This window comes from Triturus cristatus, chromosome 5_2, assembly GCF_964204655.1.
Source record: "Triturus cristatus chromosome 5_2, aTriCri1.1, whole genome shotgun sequence".
Lineage (NCBI taxonomy): Eukaryota > Metazoa > Chordata > Amphibia > Caudata > Salamandridae > Triturus > Triturus cristatus.
In genome coordinates this window covers 508,917,953-508,938,300 of record NC_140588.1, presented here as the reverse complement: position 1 = coordinate 508,938,300, position 20,348 = coordinate 508,917,953, and the positions used below count along the sequence as shown (strand labels likewise).

The following is a 20,348-nucleotide window of genomic DNA, read 5'->3' as shown; positions in this document are numbered from 1 at the left end:
AAGCATTGGCAAAGTACTCAAAGCATCTAGACCAGCAGAAACATAGCAAAAACAAAGCGGGAACAGCAAAAAATGGAAGGGAGACCCACGCCAATGGTGCCAGGTCTAACATGTATAATAAAATGTCGCTACAGACAAAACAGTAAATCACACTGACTTTCCCTATTTGTGTACACAAACAATATAAGGCCTACCCCAGGTCAATATTTAATGCTGGAGAGTCCCCTCTATACCTACCTTTGCATAGTTACCAGGCTGCACATGATGGTAGTCTCACATGCGCAGCACACACATGTTCACATGTAACTAGCTGAGTGCCCCTTATCCCAGGGTCATCACAGTGGCCATGTTTTAAAAGGTCGGTACTGGTGGAATACATGTGCAGACTATTTGCAGCGAGAGTACTGTGGGTGAGACACGTAGTGAGACTCACCCATAGTAAAAATTCCAACACCGAGTGAATCAACACCTTTGGTTGTGGTACAGAGGATTTGAATGAATGAACACATGGCAATGCCATTATTGACATATGTGTTTGTCCTTGTAGATATACATGTTGTCTTGTTTTAATTTTTGCAGGTTCATCGGTTCTGTAGCACTTGAGTTGCCTTCATTTTGGACACTCTTCAGGGTTTTTACTCAAACACATTTTAAAAAAATACCATAGGCTACGTAGAAAGATGTGGTTACATATTTGTTGTTCCTCATGAAACGCTATTTTACCCAGAGGAGCAGCAAGGCATGAAACATGTAGACCAGACAGAAGGGTCAGTTGGTCTCCACCAGTTTTTAATCTTGCCAAAGATTACCAACAAAGAATATAAGGGTGCATATTGGCTTTCTACAGGCAATTGTACTATTCCTCACTGAACTCACTCCCCACTATCACCACAGAGCCACTACTATCCATCATGGGCAAGAAACAGATCTCTACCAAAGAGCCGCTGGTCGATGGGCCCAATGGGCATTTCGCTGCCTGCCCCATGTAGAGCAGGGCCCAATGATGAAGCATGCCACATAGGAGGATGAGGGTACTTGCATCCTGAAAAAGACATCTCTGGTGATCACTGTACAACAGAAACTATAAGAAATACTTCTTTGCTTGTTGTCAATCTAGGTTAGAAAAGTTTACAAAATGTCACATCTTTTGGTAAATGGTATAGTTTTGGGAGGATATGTGATGCACCGATAACAACCTCCCATTCCCTTTCTATTTTTTGATGGTGATAGGTGTACCAACTTGCATATTCTTAAATTCCACTTGCATAAACCACGAAAATATGGTACCAAGTACAGATGTGCATTTGGAACATCAAAGACGAATTGGCCTTCAGAACACGATTACCACTTTGGTGCTTCCATTGCCTGGAAATTAAAGTAACTACAGATGCACGCTGCACATCACCAACAGCTTAAATTGGCCTTTATCCATCACAATAATATGAACTCTGATACAGGTATTTTTTGTAGCCAGTCCTATGTGCTGACACAGAATTGCCAGGCTCTGTATGTCAAAATGGGCAACTATAAATTCAACCAGTATTCTTCTCATGATGGTCAGTGCCATATTTGAACTCTACATGCTTTACTCGCTGATCCTGTTGACTCAACCCCATTCTCCATGCCATATGTCATATTGGACCAAGGACTGGGCCTCTTCTCATACATCTTTTGATTCCTTCCGTATGTAGTAACACAACTCCTAATAGAACTCAGAATCTTATTGTGATGATGGTCCATATTCTACGGTCAGTCATAATTTTGATTCTACTATTCATGCCCCCCAGGCTAAAGCTTACATCACTCTCCTATCACTAGCAGCTCCCATTTAGAATGAACCAGTGGCTGCTTCCAGCCAGAAGAGTAAAATGATGTATTTGCTCCAATCACGCAATAACAAGGTCCCAGAGTTGCAGTGCATTAAAAGGTGTATTCTCTTACCTTGTATTGCAATTCTGCTAATATATCATCAAAAACTGTTTTATGAAGTGGGGACTGCTGCCCACCTCATACAGTGTGGCCACCAATAGCAGACCTTTTAGTAAAAAAAAACAATATGATACTGTTAACGATGTATATCGTGCACACTAGAAGGGTGTGGTACAAATTACACCAAACGTAGAGATATGCTTGTAAAGGATATTTATGTCATGCGATATTTTTGTTAATGATATTTTGCACATTACATTGGCTTTTGGTGTTCAAATAACATTGGAAGTTTGTAACATTTTTATACATCTTCTTTAGGCAGTTTATTTCCGCAGACATACTTTTAGTACTGAAGTGCATAGCTGAAAAGTTGATTAATTCAAATGAAAATGCCAGGAACCGTCCTATAATTCCTCCACTCCCTTTTTTTTATCCCCCCTTTTTTTACAAATAGGGAGAAACAATCAGTCAGTGACAGAGGAAAGGGCAATCTACCGCTCCACCGTATTTGTATTTTCCTGGCTGATGAGCAAGCAGCAGGTTGCAGAGTAGCATCAACTTCAACCCTTTAAAACACAAGAATAATAATGAAAGTTATTTTTATTAGTACTGAGTAGGTAGAATTTGCGTAGTCGCGCTACGCAAAGCTCCGCGAAACGGTAAAAAATCTAAACGACCACGCAGAGTTCCACGAATACGCAGAATTGCTTGCTCCGCCCGTTCGCGATGCTTTTTTCCTGTTCGCGATCATTGTTTGCGTGCTCGGGGGGAAATATCTGCGAACACGCATTTCAGGCGAACAAGCAAAAAATTTAGCAAAGCCACGGAATTTTGGGCAATTCCGCGTTCTCCGCGGAACGCGAAATTACCCAAATTCCGCAAGCGGAACGGAATTTACCACCCAGGCCTAATTAGTAGTATTTTTCTTGCATGCTTCTGCCACTTGTGTGGCCCTTCTCTTTCCAGCAGCAAGCGCAAGCAGCTTTCCTTGGGACAGGGCCTCAGCTCCAGTAGGATTTCATGGACTCCAGCTTATGTTACCTAAAATATTAGTGCAAACACTAGCGTTGGATCACAGAAATCTTCCCCAACTCCATGCGTGGTGTCGCGTGGCCACAGGTCTGTAAGAATCCCTTGGAAACTGACTTGGGGTCTCAGTCCCATACTGGTTCTGCAGACAGAGCTTGCAGATACCAAAGCTCTGAGGCTACTTTCAAGCATTTCCTGACATTTTGAGTATTTCCCAAAAAATGGCCAAGCCACAGTCTTTTTCCTTTAGAGTCATCCAAAATGAGGGGGTGTTACTGGGAGCCAGAGAAGCCAAAACAAACCCACAAAGCAGTAAGACCTCTCCACTTATCTACATCTTAACCTGTTTTGAACAACACGAATGGAGAATAAATTATCAGGGCAGGGGAGAGACTAACCTTCCACTTCAAAAGAGCCCCTGTACTGCTCGATTTTCCCGGCCTTCCGGTGTTGCAGGGCAGTCTATGTGACTTCAGTCTCTTTCCATTCAAGTCTAAGGGTTAGAGTAGTGTATAGAGCCTATTTATTAGGCACTTCAACATGATCCTGTGTTCTTCCCCATAGATCAGGGTTTGCATACATATCCTAGGGGATAGATTCGGTAGCCTTGAGGATAACTTGCCCTATAGTGAGGGTATTTCATAGAGCTGTGTTGAATTCAGGCCTGGTAGGCCTTAAACGGGAAAGCATGTTTATTGAATGTATAATAGACTGAAGTCAAGGGTGGAATGTACTGCTCGATTTTCCCGGCCTTCCGGTGTTGCAGGGCAGTCTATGTGACTTCAGTCTCTTTCCATTCAAGTCTAAGGGTTAGAGTAGTGTATAGAGCCTATTTATTAGGCACTTCAACATGACCCTGTGTTCTTCCCCATAGATCAGGGTTTGCATACATATCCTAGGGGATAGATTTGTTAGCATTAGGGGTAATATGTTCTGTAGTAAGGGTATCTAATGGAGCTGTGCTGCATTCAGGCCTGGTAGGCCTTAAATGGGAGAGACTCCATCTTTCCTCCTGCTCTAGCAGCTTGGGAAGTTTCTAGGTCATAGGCAGTGTTTTAGTTAGGAGGTGTTATTCGCTTGGAGAGAACCGGTTCAGGCCGGCCCTTATCGAAGGATTGTATTCTCCTTCATGCTGAAGACACTACAACAGGCCGGCCGGCTGGGAACGTGTCCTTGGCACGGGGAGGTACAGGAATTTGGTGGGCGGCAGGTTTCGAGCTGGAAATTTCCATGAGAGAATGCACATCTATATTAGTGAAAGTCTGAGGCAGAGACTGGCACTTGCTTCTAGACCATAGGCGGCATCTGGCCGTTAGCAGTAAAGCTACTACTTATTCCAGGGAAGACAGATGATGAACCTGAATCTAAAGAGGAGAGATCAGCTGATGAGGAGGAGGTTCCAGTGACTCGGAGGAAAAAGAGAAGGGAGTAAATCTGTGACTGCAGAGGTGTGACTTCCAGGCGAAGCCAAGGCGCAGACGGAAAGGGAACCTAGATGACCTTTGAGTATATAACCAGGTGACGTTAACCCTTTACTATTAGAGTATACAACTTGACCTTTTACTTTCCTTGCAGGTTGTCTATATATATAATGTATTACTATTAGAGTATACAACTTGACCTTTTACTTTTCTTTGTAGGTCGTGTGCTATGATGCAATGTTATGTGACTGCGTATGTAATGACTAATAAAGTGTCCCGATTGTAATGAACCAACATGTGCTGCGTGTTCTTGTATGAGAGGATGGCCTATTCTTCTAGTCAGTTGTAGTTTGATCTGTACAGAGGACGATCCTGGACAGGTAAGTGGTAACTGAACAAGGGAGAAGGGAGCTCCTCAAACTGGAGAACAGGTTGTGCTCAACTAACAGTCCTTGTGTGATCTGATACATAGTGGTACCGATTCCCCTGTTGCATGTCGTGGTAACCATAGGATGAGCACGTGTGAGGCTGCTGTCTAGGCAGGAGTACCTGGGTCCGTCTGGGACCGCGAGGACTTTGGAGCTGCCGCTGAGGTAGGAGTATCTGGGTCCGTCTGGGACCGCGAGGACTTTGAGTGTCGCTGCCGAATGGGTAGGAGATTCTGGGTCTAACAAAGGCCGCGAGACTTTGAGTGTCGCTGCCGAATGGGTAGGAGGTTCTGGGTCTAACAAAGGCCGCGAGACTTTGAGTGTCGCTGCCGAATGGGTAGGAGGTTCTGGGTCTAACAAAGGCCGCGAGACTTTGAGTGTCGCTGCCGAATGGGTAGGAGGTTCTGGGTCTAACACAGGCCGCGAGACTTTGAGTGTCGCTGCCGAATGGGTAGGAGATTCTGGGTCTAACAAAGGCCGCGAGACTTTGAGTGTCGCTGCCGAATGGGTAGGAGGTTCTGGGTCTAACACAGGCCGCGAGACTTTGAGTGTCGCTGCCGAATGGGTAGGAGGTTCTGGGTCTAACACAGGCCGCGAGACTTTGAGTGTCGCTGCCGAATGGGTAGGAGATTCTGGGTCTAACAAAGGCCGCGAGACTTTGAGTGTCGCTGCCGAATGGGTAGGAGGTTCTGGGTCTAACAAGGGCCGCGAGACTGTGGGTGTCACTGCCGAATGGGTAGGAGATTTTGGGTCTGAGATTGCGAGGCTGTGAGGCCTCCATATATAATTATAATAGGAATTCCCTGTCCTTAGGTGGTACGCATATATGTGGTTATTTAGGTGTAAAAAGGCCCTAGGGAGGGGGTAACGTTCTGGTTTGGGTTAAAAAGGCTCTGTGGAGCAGGTTCTATCAGGAGGAAAAACCCAAGCAGAACATTTGGCGTTGTGAACAGTTTACGTATTCTGTGTGCGTTGTGTGGTCCCGTGTTTGCTTCTAGTGTGTGCGTGACTTTGTTTGTATGTTCTTTGTGATATACTGCTGTGTCTAGCCTTTCTTCTTCTTTCTTTTCTTTCTCTTCTTCTCTCTCTTTTTTGCAATCTGTTCTTAACATTGTACATATGCTTTTAAGTTGCCCATTGATATTCCCGGCTGGGATACAATGCCTTGTGAAGCCCTAGCCCGGGAGTGGGCTGAGTAATTGGAGACAGACTTTTGAACATCACTTGATTTATTTGAATGGGGGCAGACGGTATGATGTGCTGGCTCGTGCAGTGAGCTCATTGTGCTGCTTTAGAATTGGTATGTGTATATTTCAGCGTGTCTTCTGAAGGGTGCTTGTAAATAGCTTGCTACGTGAGGCAGAGAGGGCTGGATCCCTTTCCAGTGTTAGTTAAGGAATGCATATCTACTGTTTTCAGTTGTAAAGTGCATGTAAGATCTCAAACCGTGGCTCTGAAACGTGGGACTCCCTTGAAATTCCAGTCTCCGTAGTTGCAAGGCAGGGTGTTATTCAGCAGGTGATTGATGGCATCTTGGAGAGAGACAGCGGTGTTATTTTCATGTGTTGGTTACCATGCATTACACATGTGGGCATTTGCAATGAGAACGTAGTAAGTTGAACACAGAGCTGGTTGATGCCCAGTTTGCTAATATATCTTTGACGTCAAAATTAAACGTGTACCAGGCTGTGAAGTTGTTCACTTTTCCATGCCAGAATGATTCAGGTTTGATTAGTGTAACAAAGAATGCTGGCAGGCTATGAGCTACGCAGGCGGTTTTAATTAATTCCTCTAGGGAGTTTTCTCAGCCTGCATGGAATGTGCATAAAAGTAAACAGACTAATGTTGTAAGCTTCTCGATCACCGGTTGCGGACATAAATTACACTTGACTCTGTATGATATATTTTGCTTTAAAAGATGATTGCAACAATGTGATTTTGGATGTGCACAGCTGATTCTGTACAATAAGTCTGATATGTGGTCTCTTCATTAACATGTACATTTATTTCCTAAGGTGCTTCTAGAGCAATGTGCCCTTTTTAGTCACAGGAAAGTGCAGGGAATTAATAGGTCCCTTTTATTTCAGATGCTGGGCACATATTGTGCTTTTGCGCCCCAACAAATACTGAATAAAGCTGGGTTAGAGGCTATGTGATTTACCTATGGGAGAGCATTTTCAGATTGAGCTTGCTTGAGGTAGGCAGTAGTTGCAGCTATTTTTCCTCTCAGACCTGTAAAATAGCTGTTCTGGCAGTGGGTCATTTGACAGCGTCTTTCGGATTGCTGTTTGGGAGGCTTGCATTGAGGTCGTCCAGCAACGCTGGACAAAGCTCAGGCTCTCTGTGAAGACGGGAAGGAATTCCTACGGGAGGGGTCATCTCATCTCAGCTCCTCTTCTCCGTGGGTAGAGACAGCTTCCTGGGCATAACTGTCTGGGAGGCTTGCACTGGCGCAGGCCCCCCCCCCCCCATGAGCAGAGTCGCAGACAGTCCAAGTGAGTTGGCAGGCGTGCAGTTCTCTCCAACCTTGAAGGCGGAGTAGTCCCTGCTTGTTATCTTTGGCAAGAGGCCATTTAGAGTCCGCGGAGATTTGTGAAGGGGGGCTGAACCTGTGAGGGGTGCACTGAGAGAAGTCAGAGAAGGAGACTGCCCCAGCCCTTCTTGCTGTGTATTGAAACAGAGGGATTTTCTCAAGACTTTAGAGGCTAACGTGTTAGTGGTATTATTACACGATTCCCCAGAGCTGGAGGAGACCTATATAGACAGAAATTAAAATATTGTACTTTTGAAAATGTTCTTTGCAAGAAAAGTGATTCTTGTTTCTTTTCCAGATTCGCCCAGTTCTCCGCGTGTGAGTGGGACTCCCTTCTCCCGTGTGAGTGGGGCCCTCCCTCTCCCCTCCCCTCCCCCCTTCCCTTCCCTCCCCCCCCCCAAGCCTGGAGTAATACGAGACGGTGGCGGCTGATACCGGTGGCTATCCAGACTGCATGGGGTCCTCCCTTATCAAGAAGATACGGCTGCAGATGTGTACCGGAGAGCATGATGGCCTGCTTCTTTCCAAGCGACATGGGATCGTCGAAGTATGGAACTTTTTCCTTCACGTGCGGCCAACGTTGTTTGCATGAAGGCGGTGTGTTTTTTTTTTTCATACTGCAGGACTGTTTTTTTTTTTTTAGGGATGGACATGAATAGAGACGCTCTGCAGCACTCTGAGTAGATACTTTTTTTTGGGTTAGTGAACGGTGATAACTTGTGGCTCTTGCTACTATATTTGAGTTTGACAGTGGAGTTTCCAGTTTAATCATTAGAAGCATTGGGAGCGTTCAATAGCTTGCTTGATTTATTTTCTGTATCCATTCCACGTGTATCCGGATGTCTATGAGCTATTTCTAGCTGCTCCTGTAGTTGTGGCTACTACATGTGTTTGGAGAATGCGAACTTTATTTGCTCTACAGTGATTATCACATACCTTTGATGAGTTTTTTTGCTGCTTTTTAAGTCATGCTTTGTGTTGAGTTATGTATTTTTGTGTAGCAGCTTCACAATATGAGTTGCTGTTTCGACATGTGCTTTTTAGTAGTTGTGACTTTTAATTTAGTTGCTTTCAACTGCGATATGCAGTACTTTCATGATCATTTTTCTTTTCACTTATGTAATACAGTTGCTATTTGCTAGATTTTGTTTTTGACATATGCGAATGGTGATGATCAAGGGTCATGGGGTGCAAAGTAGTGAATCAGCCTCTTGTGGTCTGACACTCTATGGTGACCCTCAACCACCACCATTCTGTACTGACCTAAGTGTGTTCTGCCTTTTAGTGAAATAGTTTTTCCAAGAATAGAAGGTATGGTATGTTGAGGTGCAGTCTTGTGGGTGGTGGTGCACACATGTGCTCAATGATGTATACTGAGGGATTTAGCGTATAATGTTATTTAGGTTAGGTGAATTATGATTTCGACCTATTGGCTTTGCCGTGGTCTAATGTGATTCTGCCTTTTGACTCTACCTTGCTTCAAATTTCTCTGTGGGTGTAAAGTTGTGTGGATGAGAATTATTGGTGTTTCTGCTTTGGCAGTCTATAATGCCAAATCTATTTAGAAAATGGCCTGCTGGATGGTCAAATCTATTAATCATACTTCTACAGTCTTATCCGACTTACTATTAGACGCCCAGGGTGAATGTAGGGCCATTTTGCAAAATAGAGCAGCCATTGATTATCTTTTGCTTAAACATGGACACGATTGTTAGGTATTCTGATTATTATCGGCATTTTGATTTCTATCTGTTGCTTTATTCACGTGTATTCCTTCAATGCTTCAATTCTGCACACTTGGTACTAGACATAGATCAGTTCGTTTTTTTTTATAATAGACTGAAGTCAAGGGTGGAATGTACTGCTTGATTTTCCCGGCCTTCCGGTGTTGCAGGGCAATCCATATGACTTCAGTCTCTTTCCATCCGAGTCTAAGGACTGGAGTAGTGAATAGGGCCTAGCTATTAGACATTTGTGACACAATCCCGTGCTCCTACCCATAGCTCAGGGCCTACACACATAGCCTAGGGGATAGATTCGGTAGCCTTGAGGATAACTTGCCCTATAGTGAGGGTATTTCATAGAGCTGTGTTGAATTCAGGCCTGGTAGGCCTTAAACGGGAAAGCATGTTTATTGAATGTATAATAGACTGAAGTCAAGGGTGGAATGTACTGCTCGATTTTCCCGGCCTTCCGGTGTTGCAGGGCAGTCTATGTGACTTCAGTCTCTTTCCATTCAAGTCTAAGGGTTAGAGTAGTGTATAGAGCCTATTTATTAGGCACTTCAACATGATCCTGTGTTCTTCCCCATAGATCAGGGTTTGCATACATATCCTAGGGGATAGATTCGGTAGCCTTGAGGATAACTTGCCCTATAGTGAGGGTATTTCATAGAGCTGTGTTGAATTCAGGCCTGGTAGGCCTTAAACGGGAAAGCATGTTTATTGAATGTATAATAGACTGAAGTCAAGGGTGGAATGTACTGCTCGATTTTCCCGGCCTTCCGGTGTTGCAGGGCAGTCTATGTGACTTCAGTCTCTTTCCATTCAAGTCTAAGGGTTAGAGTAGTGTATAGAGCCTATTTATTAGGCACTTCAACATGACCCTGTGTTCTTCCCCATAGATCAGGGTTTGCATACATATCCTAGGGGATAGATTTGTTAGCATTAGGGGTAATATGTTCTGTAGTAAGGGTATCTAATGGAGCTGTGCTGCATTCAGGCCTGGTAGGCCTTAAATGGGAGAGACTCCATCTTTCCTCCTGCTCTAGCAGCTTGGGAAGTTTCTAGGTCATAGGCAGTGTTTTAGTTAGGAGGTGTTATTCGCTTGGAGAGAACCGGTTCAGGCCGGCCCTTATCGAAGGATTGTATTCTCCTTCATGCTGAAGACACTACAACAGGCCGGCCGGCTGGGAACGTGTCCTTGGCACGGGGAGGTACAGGAATTTGGTGGGCGGCAGGTTTCGAGCTGGAAATTTCCATGAGAGAATGCACATCTATATTAGTGAAAGTCTGAGGCAGAGACTGGCACTTGCTTCTAGACCATAGGCGGCATCTGGCCGTTAGCAGTAAAGCTACTACTTATTCCAGGGAAGACAGATGATGAACCTGAATCTAAAGAGGAGAGATCAGCTGATGAGGAGGAGGTTCCAGTGACTCGGAGGAAAAAGAGAAGGGAGTAAATCTGTGACTGCAGAGGTGTGACTTCCAGGCGAAGCCAAGGCGCAGACGGAAAGGGAACCTAGATGACCTTTGAGTATATAACCAGGTGACGTTAACCCTTTACTATTAGAGTATACAACTTGACCTTTTACTTTCCTTGCAGGTTGTCTATATATATAATGTATTACTATTAGAGTATACAACTTGACCTTTTACTTTTCTTTGTAGGTCGTGTGCTATGATGCAATGTTATGTGACTGCGTATGTAATGACTAATAAAGTGTCCCGATTGTAATGAACCAACATGTGCTGCGTGTTCTTGTATGAGAGGATGGCCTATTCTTCTAGTCAGTTGTAGTTTGATCTGTACAGAGGACGATCCTGGACAGGTAAGTGGTAACTGAACAAGGGAGAAGGGAGCTCCTCAAACTGGAGAACAGGTTGTGCTCAACTAACAGTCCTTGTGTGATCTGATACATAGTGGTACCGATTCCCCTGTTGCATGTCGTGGTAACCATAGGATGAGCACGTGTGAGGCTGCTGTCTAGGCAGGAGTACCTGGGTCCGTCTGGGACCGCGAGGACTTTGGAGCTGCCGCTGAGGTAGGAGTATCTGGGTCCGTCTGGGACCGCGAGGACTTTGAGTGTCGCTGCCGAATGGGTAGGAGATTCTGGGTCTAACAAAGGCCGCGAGACTTTGAGTGTCGCTGCCGAATGGGTAGGAGGTTCTGGGTCTAACAAAGGCCGCGAGACTTTGAGTGTCGCTGCCGAATGGGTAGGAGGTTCTGGGTCTAACAAAGGCCGCGAGACTTTGAGTGTCGCTGCCGAATGGGTAGGAGGTTCTGGGTCTAACACAGGCCGCGAGACTTTGAGTGTCGCTGCCGAATGGGTAGGAGATTCTGGGTCTAACAAAGGCCGCGAGACTTTGAGTGTCGCTGCCGAATGGGTAGGAGGTTCTGGGTCTAACACAGGCCGCGAGACTTTGAGTGTCGCTGCCGAATGGGTAGGAGGTTCTGGGTCTAACACAGGCCGCGAGACTTTGAGTGTCGCTGCCGAATGGGTAGGAGATTCTGGGTCTAACAAAGGCCGCGAGACTTTGAGTGTCGCTGCCGAATGGGTAGGAGGTTCTGGGTCTAACAAGGGCCGCGAGACTGTGGGTGTCACTGCCGAATGGGTAGGAGATTTTGGGTCTGAGATTGCGAGGCTGTGAGGCCTCCATATATAATTATAATAGGAATTCCCTGTCCTTAGGTGGTACGCATATATGTGGTTATTTAGGTGTAAAAAGGCCCTAGGGAGGGGGTAACGTTCTGGTTTGGGTTAAAAAGGCTCTGTGGAGCAGGTTCTATCAGGAGGAAAAACCCAAGCAGAACAGCCCCCTACCCCTTTTTCTCCTATCCTCACATGCCCTGGATTCTGGTTCACCACAAAGACATTGGGGTGGCGTGGAGAAGCCTTTCAATGTACATTGCTGTCTGATAGACTCTCACCACCCTCCATCCTGTACACCATCACCACACAGGCGATCCAAATTGGATTCCGGTGTACCAACAGTCACTCACAGCACTTACTCCATGCTTATCCTATTACAACAATACCATGTAAATATGCATATGATATCCATTTACAAAGGGATGGAGTAAGGGACCTATTTGCAGGTGACTGGCAGCCCATTTTAGGCAGGAGAAGCCAGTAAGACACTCCCTGTGCAGACTCAGGTAAATAAACCTGTTCAGCTATAAATATCAGTCCCTGTCACCACAGTCAGTCCTGAATGCGTGGCGAGCTGGTGGTAGCCACGCTCAGTAGCGGCGGGGTGTACATGGTGTGCCCCTCCAAGGCACAGAGCCCAGATTTGAGTTGCAATCCTCGTCACAGTGAGCCCTCAGCATATCTATTGATTGCCGTGTGTACCTGAGACCAAACTTAAAATATAAACCTAACACTTGCTATTTGGGTAACTTATCACAGGGTTGCACACTCTCCAAGGCCATGTTGGAGAGATTCCAATTCCAATGTATGTGTTTTTGTAAATGTAAATGTATGTGTTTTTTTAAAGCGCACGGCTGCCGAGGCGTCGTGGCGCTGTAGACTGCTGGGGAACCCGTCCTGGCTATCCCTGTGAGATGGTCCCTCCTGGGTATCTCCAAGGTGAAACCAGGCATCCCCGGCGAATGTGGGGGGCCGTTGTGGAGATGAGGCAAGCTAATGCCCAGAGTTGCCGAGTGTGATCCCTGGTTAGAGTGGGCACCGAGGCGAGAATTATCAAGTCCGCTGACCCTGGTCCACGACCCTGCCGCGTCGGGAATTGAACCCTGGTCCCGGGCCGTCCCTAGGTACAGAAATGTCTTATTTATTACCTGAAGCTTTGGTGTACTGCACAGAATGCTTGTAAATACCTAATGCCTTCATTGGGATCAGTGGGTTGCAGTTAAAATCACAGCTAAAATTGGCATAACAGTACAGCTTATTCACCCACTAGGCAATCAATGATGGAATGGCAGCATGTTTGTGGGAGGGAATAATGCAGCAAATAGCCTGACCCATTTCAAAAGTGTTTTTTGATTATTCATTTTTCCACTACATCAAAACAATGAGACACTAGATTTTTAGGTCGAGCCTAGCTGTAGCGTGCATGCGCTGCTCACTCTGCGAGACTGCTGTAGTAGAAAATGGGAGAGAAGCGCCGCCCACTCTCCTCCCATATTGTTCATCGGCTTGTGTCATTGTCTTTCGTAAATGCTGCCTTCGGATTCATTAATAGCCTTGTTAGTCCCGTCTTAGTACGGCCTTGTCTTTATTTGTACCCTCCCATGACGACTGGCCCTTTTACTTCAGTTGTTATACGGGACCTGTTATTTAGTCTGTAAACCTCTTGTGTTTTTTCAAGGAGCATAGCCGCCCCAGTGACAGGGGCACCTACTTTCAATCATTTTAACCCAGCATTATCCAGTGTCTGTTTCAACCCCTAAAGTAAAACAGATTTAGAAATGATTAGCAAAATTAAGTCATGTGAATTCCAGGTAGCACATAATCCTGTGCTAATGGGCTGAAGCTGAAAACAGCACAGCTGTGTTACATGTCATCTGTGTTACAAGTCAAGCAAGATGGCTGCCGAGTAAGAGCCCCCTGTAGGAGCTCCTGGGTTGGGGATCACAGTTTGGTGTATATCCCTAGTTAACCCCACCATCTGCCCTCCTCTCCCCCCTTCACCGTATGCCACGCACCCCTGGATCGCACAGACCGATTACGACTTACCGGCACTGGGGATTTCTGGTCGAGTGCTGCGAGGTACGGCGAGCCTCGTGACCGGTATAAGCCTGGGGAATCATGGATTCATAGTCCTGCAACCCCCCCCCCTCCCTGCTCCGATGGCTGAGATGCGAGAATAAGGCGTCGTGTTGATTGGTATGACCTGCAGGATTTTGGCGAGCCTCAACATCCTTCACCTCTTGCCTGTGGTATCTGTACCCCGAGCGGCTACCACACGGAATCCCTCGCTGGACGTCCCTGGCGGTGAGTGCTGCTGCTCCGCGTCGCTCCCCGGCAATTCTCGACATCATGGGTCGGACTGTAGCTCGCCCGTTGAACCGGGGTGGAGTGCTGTGTCGGTGCTCAGCGGGGGACCGAGCCTTGCCTGTCACAAGCTGCGATGACTTGAAGTTGGTGCGGTGACCCTCCACTGGCCTTGTAAGTGCTGCCTACAGGAGCGTCTGGGCTCTGAATGTACTGGAGCTCACGTCCCGCTACAGCTGGTTTCCTCAGCCCGAGCCGCTCCGACCGCGCTGCCCTTCCGAGGTAGAGGTGTTGTTCGTGGCGCGCTGTGAGCGGCCAGATCAGTTGGTTTCCTCCGCCCGAGCCGCTCTGTCCGCGTGTAACGCCCTGAACGTCTCAGGATCGTTTAACAGACACGATAATGAGGACGCAACCACTTGTGAAGGGTTAGTTATTTTAATGAAGGCAAAAATAATACAAAGAATAAACAAAAGTTATAGTCACTGGAATCCTCCAGGCTAAGTACGTTACCAGCCCACAGCACGGATGGTCCTAACCGTCCTCTGCATATACGCCGATCCCGGCGTATGCCAACAGAGGGCAGAAATGAAATGGCCGACAATGCCAATCGGTAGGCTGTGAGGGGCACGAAGCGTGTTGGGGAGAATCGAGGAGTCAGGGAAACACCCAGCCGGGGTCTCTACCTGAAGGGAGCAGCCGCTCAACCTCTTCCTCAGACTGCACCGGGACGCGGAGTCACCTCCTGGTGGTGCGTCACCGATACCCCAATCAAAAAGCAAGAAGACTGAACCGAGAGCAGCCGCTCGATCGATCCTGTGGACTTCCGAGTCTGTAACGCGGCAAACACCTCCTGGTGTGCGTTACAGCTGGCAGTCCCTGTATCTCTGGTCAGGCTGGGAGTTACGACTCTGTACTGCTCGATTTTCCCGGCCCTATTGTGTTGATGGGTGATTAGGGTGACTTCAGTCTCTCTACCATTCAAGCCTAAGGGTTAGAGTAGTGAATGAAGTCTATTTTCTAGGCACTTCGACATGATCCTGTGTTCTTCCCCATAGATCAGGGCTTGCACACATATCCTAGGGGATAGATTCGTTAGTCTTAGGGATAGCCTGCCCTGTAGTGAGGGTATTTCATGGAGCCGTGCTGAATTCAGGCCTGGTAGGCCTCAAACAGGGGAGACTCCATCTTTCTTTCTGCTCCAGCAGCTTGAGATGCTTCTAGGTTAAAGGGGATGTTTTAGTTATGAGGTGTTATTCGCTTGGAGAGAACCGGTTCAGACCGGCCCTTATCGAAGGATTGTATTTTTCTTCATGCCGAAGACGCTACATCAGGCCGGCCGGCTGGGAAAGTGTCCTTGGCACGGGGAGGTACAAGAATTTGGTGGGCGGCAGGTTACGGGCTGGAATTTTCCATGAGAAAATGCACCTCTATATTAGTGAAAGTCTGAGGCAGATACTGGCACTTATTCTTTCAATCTATAGGCGGCACCTAGCCGTTAGCAGAAAAGCTACTACTTATTCCAGGGAAGACAGATGACAAACTTGAGGGCGGAGAAAGACCAAGAGACAGATACTCTTCTAGCAGAATTGCCAGAGAGGAGAGAGTAGCCGATGAGGAAGAGGTCCCAGTGACTCGGAGAAGGGAGCTACGGAGGTGTGATCTCCAGGCGAGCCGAGGCACAGACGAGAAGGGAACCTAGATGACCATTGAGTGCAGGCTACACACGACTAAGGTGATGTCGACCCCTTTCTTATTAGAGTGTACAACCTAATCTTTCACTTTTCTTTACAGGTTATGTGTCACACTGTAATGTTATGTGCTTGCGTATATGATATATAATAAAGTCAGTTTGTAGTGAATCAACATGTGCTGCGTGTTCTTGTATAAGAGGGTAGCCTATTCTTCTAGTCAGCTGTGACTTGACATGAACAGATGTTAACCCTGATCAGGTAAGTGGTAACTGAATAAGGGAGAGAGGAGCCCCTCGAACTAGAGAACAGGTTGTGCTCAAACTGGCGGTTCTTGTGTGATCTGATAAATAGTAACGCTGATTCCTTTGTTGTATGTTAGGGTGATCATAGGATGAACTCGTGCTAAGGCTGCCGTCTGGGTGGGAAGTCCTGGGTCCATCTAGGACCGCGAGGCTGAGGCTGCCGTCTGGGTAGGAAGTCCTGGGTCCATATAGGACCGCGAGGCTGAGGCTGCCGTCTGGGTAGGAAGTCCTGGGTCCAGTTAGGACCGCGAGGCTGAGGCTGCCGTCTGGGTAGGAAGTCCTGGGTCCGTTTGGGACTGCGAGGCTAAGACTGCCGTCTGGGTAGGAAGTCCTGGGTCCGTTTGGGACCGCGAGGCTAAGGCTGCCGTCTGGGTAGGAAGTCCTGGGTCCGTTTGGGACCGCGAGGCTAAGGCTGCCGTCTGGGTAGGAAGTCCTGGGTCCGTTTGGGACCGCGAGGCTAAGGCTGCCGTCTGGGCAGGAAGTCCTGGGTCCGTTTGGGACCGCGAGGCTAAGGCTGCCGTCTGGGTAGGAAGTCCTGGGTCCGTTTGGGACCGCGAGGCTAAGGCTGCCGTCTGGGCAGGAAGTCCTGGGTCCGTTTGGGACCGCGAGGCTAAGGCTGCCGTCTGGGTAGGAAGCCCTGGGTCCGTTTGGGACCGCGAGGCTAAGGCTGCCGTCTGGGTAGGAAGTCCTGGGTCCGTTTGGGATCGCGAGGCCGCCACTTGTATTATAAGAGGTCTTGGTATATATAGTAGGAATTCCCTGTCCTTAGGTGGTATATATATATATATATGTGGTTACTTATTGTGAATAGGCCCTAGGGAGGGGGTAACGTTCTGGCTGGGTTAGAGAGGCTCTGTTGAGCGGGTTCTATCTGATCCGACAACCCAAGCAGAACATTTGGCGTCACGAACCGTTTTCGAAACCTGTGTGCGTCGTGTTGTCTCGTGTTTGCTTTCGGCGTGTGCGTGGTTTTGTTTGTATATTATTTGTGGTATACTTGTGTGTCTAGCTTTTCTTCTTCTTTCTTTTCTTTTTCTTTCTTTTCTTCTTTCTTTTTCACGATGTTTTCTAGAAAATCTAAATCTACTTTTAAGTTGCCCGTTGATATTCCCGGATGGGATTCAACGCCTTATGAAGCCTTAGCCCGTGAGTGGGCTGATTCTACTGGTTTGAGTGAGAATTGGAATTCTTCTTTGGAGCTGGCGGAGCCGGCTAATGTGATTACTTGTTTACAGAAGGCACCCGTATCGAAGGGTGAGGAGATTCCCGTTTTGGGGCGCAGAGGTTGGATTGTTCTGTCTGCGTACAGGATTCTGCATGAGAGGTTGTTGAAGCTACAGATCTCTCTTAAGGATGTTGAAGCGCACTTTGTTGAGATTCAGAATTCTCACACTTTGTTGCGGTGTCAAAATAAGTTGCTTGCTGACAAACTTGAGACTTACCAGACTATTGCCGAGAGGGCGGCTGTGCGAATTGCCCGTTATAAATACAAAAATCGGCGCGGCCGGGTTTCGACGCGAAAGGTGCGTCTGGTCGTGGCGAAAGCCGGACTGGATTGGAATCCTGATGAATGGGATGGTAATATCTGGAATTCGAGTGATTCTTGTTCCTCGGGTGAGGAATCTGTTAAGTGCGAGTCCTCCCGCTCCCGCCATGATTGTAAGCCTGCTTCTCGCACCCCTGATGGTGCACCCCGTGATTGCGCTCGTCCTTCGAGTGGGGTTGATGCTTCTTCCACTGGTTGTTCCTCTACGTGTACTGGTCGAGCTCCTTGTGATGCTCACCCCGCGGTCTCGGTGCATCCAGTTTTTCGGCGGAAATTGCAGCAGTCTCCTGCTGCTCCGCAGGGTATTTCTTTAGACTCTTTAGAGGACTTTACTCAACAGGAAATTAGTGATATTTTGCAGCGATTTCGGCAGCGAGCTGGTGAGACATTACTCACATGGATGGTGCGCCTTTATGAACTGGGCGCTGCTGGCATTATGTTGGATAATGGTGATTGTTTGAAGTTTTGTTCCTTGAGCTCGGATTCTACTGTACAGGATCATTTTCGTAACTATAATGGTGGTGGTCAAATTTCTTTACTTCAATTGGCGACTGAGGGTTGTAATATAAAGTACCCTACTGAGTCTGATTGGCCTGTGAATGACAAACAGTGGTATACTTTGCGCGACGCTGCACAACGTCTCAAAGAAGAGGTGATGAAAACGGCGATTTTTCTAGGTACTGCTGACAGGTTGCTTGATGGTTCGTTGACATCTTCTGTGCGGAATCGTATTATTCGTTCTTCCCCTGTTGCTTATAAGCAGGTCATGATGACTTTATTGATTAATCAAACTGGTAACGTGTTATCTACAGTACTGGAATCGGTACGCCAACTCGGTGAGTTAGGCGAGTGGTTTAAACCTGAACGTCAGTCCCGGCCTGACACTCGTACTCCTGGTGACAATAAACTTACTAGACGTGATATCTTTTCTGGTCTTCTGGCCGATGGTGTGCGGAGGGAGGACATTGACGGTGAGACAACTGCTCGTTTGTGGGAGTTGTTTCGCAAACGTGGATTGGATCGGAAGGAGGGTGCCCGGCGTGTTCGGATGTCTGAGTGTGATCGCGGTGGTTCTGACGGTAGCGGTGATGACGACCGCCGTGGGCGCTCTGTTCGTCGTGATGACCGACGTTATGTACGTGATATGTCCCCCCGTCGAGAGAGAGACAGAGAGAGAGAAGAGGAAAGAGAGAGGGGAAAAAATGATTATATTTACAGCAGACGTAGAGATGATAGGGATCAATCCCCTGAGTTGAGGAGGAGAGAGGATCGTCATAATCTGGCCGATCGAAACCAGCACTGTACTGCAGAAGACACGAATCCATTTCGTACTGGGAATGGATTTGAACAGGAGGTACCGATACCTAAGAAGCGTGAGAGTCTTTATCCTGATTTATCCTGGTACACAGAATGCAGTAAACATGACTAGGAAATAGGTCAAGCTCCAGTACACAGATGGGCTCACAGAGATAATAGACCCTATGTAGATATTGAAATTTATTGGAGACATCGTAATATCCAAAGGGCCCGAGCATTGGTAGATACAGGAGCGGAGGCCACTCTTATTCATGGTAAATCAAAGAAGTTTAAAGGTCAGCCTTTTACAATTACCGGATTAGGTGGAAAGGAAACTCCCGCAATTCAAACATTACTTGAAATGAGAATAGGTAGAATTCCTAGAAAAGAATACTCCGTACTAGTGGTGCCTCTCTTGGAATTCATAATTGGAATAGATATTTTGAAAGGAATGACTTTGCATTTAGATGATGGATGTTACCAATTTGGAACTACGCATTATATATCGTCCAGGCCTATACGGGTTGGTCGTTTACGAATGCCCCCCATAACAGTTCCTCAGGCGACAAAAGTGGTTTGTCAGAAGCAGTATCGTATTCCGGGTGGTCATGAGGAGATTAGTACCACTATTCAGGAGTTGGTGGATGCAGGTGTTATAGCCCCAGTTACTTCTGCTTGGAATAAGCCTGTTTGGCCTGTACGTAAAAGTGATAATTCTTGGCGTATGACTGTTGATTATCGAGAATTGAACAAACACACACCCTCTTTGACCGTTGCGGTACCGGACGTTATTACCCTAATTGAAAGAATCCAAAAACATCCGGGTACATGGTATGCGTCAATTGATATTGCTAATGCTTTCTTTTCGATTCCGATTGCCCCTGAGTGTCAGGAACAGTTCAGTTTTACGTGGAATGGGCGTCAAATGACGTTTAGGAGTCTTCCTCAGGGCTATGTGCATAGCCCTACTATATGTCACCGGCTGGTGGCAGAGCATTTGGCTGAGGTACCGGTTCATCCACAGGTTCAGATGTGTCATTATATTGATGATGTTTTGATCCAAGGCGAAACACAAGAGGAAGTTCAGACCCAATTGGACAGAGTCATTGGGTGCCTGCGTGAGAAAGGTTGGGAAATCAATCCAGATAAACTACAAGGCTAGTCCCAGGCTGTGAAATTTTTGGGTATTAATTGGCATGAAGGGCACCGTGAAGTGATCCCTCAGGTTAAACAGAAAATTCTTGATTTTGCAGTTCCAAGGAATAGGAAAGAAGCCCAAAGCTTCATTGGATTATTTGGTTTTTGGCGTCAGCATATTCCTCATTTGAGTCAAATATTGGCCCCCTTGTACCCTGTCACCCGTAAAAAGAATGCGTTTGATTGGGATACACCACAGCAAGATGCGTTCGACCTAGCAAAAGAGGCAATTCAACATGCTTTGGATTTATGGCCCGTACGTGATGGGGAGGTAGATTTAAATGTGTCTGTACAGGGCCT

General features: G+C 47.0%; 1 long non-coding RNA gene across 1 annotated transcript; it reads left to right on the top strand.

The window, feature by feature from the left end:
- The first annotated feature begins 3,389 nt into the window (after window positions 1-3,389).
- On the top strand, window positions 3,390-10,800 carry LOC146823226 (uncharacterized). The gene is made up of 2 exons (XR_014962155.1): window positions 3,390-4,476; window positions 7,639-10,800. It is a non-coding gene; the product is annotated as an uncharacterized LOC146823226 (long non-coding RNA).
- Window positions 10,801-20,348: the final 9,548 nt, after the last annotated feature.